This window comes from Crocodylus porosus, unplaced genomic scaffold (assembly GCF_001723895.1).
Source record: "Crocodylus porosus isolate Cpor-Errol unplaced genomic scaffold, CroPor_comp1, whole genome shotgun sequence".
Lineage (NCBI taxonomy): Eukaryota > Metazoa > Chordata > Crocodylia > Crocodylidae > Crocodylus > Crocodylus porosus.
In genome coordinates this window covers 37449636-37451820 of record NW_017728914.1, presented here as the reverse complement: position 1 = coordinate 37451820, position 2185 = coordinate 37449636, and the positions used below count along the sequence as shown (strand labels likewise).

At 69.2% G+C, this 2185-nt stretch overlaps 1 protein-coding gene across 1 annotated transcript in view; it reads left to right on the top strand.

Annotated features, from left to right (window-relative positions):
• Positions 1-535: 535 nt before the first annotated feature.
• RNF44 (ring finger protein 44) overlaps positions 536-2185 on the top strand; it is a 7945-nt gene continuing 6295 nt past the window's right edge. Inside the window, exon 1 of the mRNA XM_019534750.1 lies at positions 536-620. The gene's annotated coding sequence lies outside the window, so the exon portion shown is untranslated. The remainder of the gene's footprint in view (positions 621-2185) is intronic.

Here is a 2185-nt window from a genome sequence, read left to right as displayed (position 1 = left end):
GTTCCCTGGGGGGGTTGGAGCCGTGAAGAGCGGGCACGACCAACATGTGCCCAGGCCGGCATGGATGGGGGGGCTGGAGAGATGGCCCCTCACAGCCCTGCCAGCCCCGATGTCTGGAGAACAGGCAGGGTGCTCCTTGGTCCCTCCAGGCCGGCGCAGCCTCGCAGTGACATCCTGCATCCCACCTGCTACCTGTGCTGGTCTCCGGGGACGTGGGTCGCACGGGGGGCACCCCGGGGAGCCGTGGCCTGGGTGCAGGGCTGGCTCCGGGAAGCCCTTCCCGCTCCGGCTCCGAGCCACACGTGTCCCTTTAAGGGGGCAGGGTCAGGCCGAGGCGACGTGCTTCGGCAAAACAAAACAGAGCTGAGCTGCCAGGCTGACGTGCTCGCTGGCTCCAGCTTGCTCGGGGCGTGCGGCTTGCTTCCTGTTGTCACCGCTCCGCCGCTCGCCCGAGCCCTGGGCCCAGCCCCAGCCGCCTCGAGCTGCTTCCGGGCCAGGCGGGGGCTGCGGGGAGCCCTGCGGGGCCCAGCCACCACCTCGCCCGGCCAAGGGATGGCTCGGGTGTGAGTCCGGTGCACGCTCCCTTCCATGGCTCCCCGGCGCTGCGAGGGCCTAGAGAAGTGAGTAGGAAGGAGGAGTTCTTCTGTCCCCGTGCGCTGGGCTGGGAGAGGCGGGTGGGGGGTTAGCCCCGCGGGGCTCAGGGCACGGTGTGGGAGCGCGAGAGCGGCCCGCAGCACCGTGCAGAGGCTGCGGCGGGGTGCCTTGTGAGGCCTTCTGCCTGAGGGGCAGCCGTGGCCCCTGGGAGGAGGCTGCCATGACCGGAGGTCGCGGCCCAGCAGAAGGAAGCCGCCAGGGCTGGCGCGGGTAGCGGTGTGGCAGGCCGCGGGCTGCTCCCGGGCCCCGGTGCTGCCTGGCATGGCCGCAGTTGATGCAAGCCCCCCAGCAGAGGCCGAGCAGCCCCGTGTCCCGCGGGCCGAGCCCTCCTGGAGCCGGCGGGGCTGCAGGGCCTGTTCAGAGCGGCGTGCCCAGCACTTCCGGCGGGGTCACGCGGGGTCTTTCCTTCCCGCGGGCAGCTCCCACGTGCCTGCAGCTGCGGGTGCCGTCAGGCTGGGGGTGTGCGTGGGAGCCGCGCAAGCGGAGCGGAGGCGTCCTCTGTGCGCTGGCAGGGAAACGAGCTCCCCCGAGCCGGGGGGGGGGGGGGGGCAGCGTGTCTTAGCCCCACGTGGTCCCTGGTGCTTGCTCCCGTGGGCGAGGCTGCGGTGTGGGGCGCTGGGGCATGCGCTGGGCCTGGCTGGGGTCAGCCTGAGCAGCTGCTGGGGCCTTGGCACTCGTCACGGATCCGGGCAGCGATCGGGTTAAAATCTGGCCCTGGCTAGTGTTGCCCAAAGGGGGGTCCTGGCATCCAGGAGGCCTGAGATGGCCTGGGCAGCGGGAGGCCGGACTCCTGACCCCGGCCGGCATGCAGGGGCTGGGGCCCTGTGCTCCAGGGGCTGGGGTGGACGCGTGGCCGACGGGGCTCGACCCCCCTGCTGCCCTGGAGCTGAGCCAGGCCCCGTCGCTGCATGCAGCCGTGCAAGGTCGGCTCAGGGGGCTCAGTGGCGGGCACGGGGACCCTGGCTTCCGCCCGCGCCAGCGGAGGCTCCTGGGATCCGGATCGGAGTCTCAGGATCTGAATCGGGATTAGGATCCGTATTGGAATCAGAATCCGAATCGGGATCAGGACCTCAATTTGGATCAGGATCCACATCCGAACCTGGATCAGGACTCAAATCTGGATGCGTATCGAAATTGGAATCTAAACCTGGATGAGGACCTCAGTCCGGATCGGGATCAGGATCAGGATCTGTAGCCAAATCCAGATCAGGATCTATTGGCATCTGAATCAGGACCAGGAGCTCAATTTGGATCAGGATCCACATCTGAATCCGGTCAAGCTCAGGATCCATGTCGGAATCTGGACCCAGAAGCAGGACCCGAATCCGGATCCATATCCGAATCCGGATGAAGAGCCGTTGGAATCTGAAGGCGGAACGGGACCTGAATCCGGATCCGGCCCGGCCGTGTGAACGCCCCGCGCGGGGGGGCGGCGGAGCGCGTGGCCGGACGCGCTGCATCCGGTCTCCGCGGCGACCGTTGCCATGGCCACCCCCGCCCTTCCTCCCCGCCCCCCAAGATGGCGGCGGCC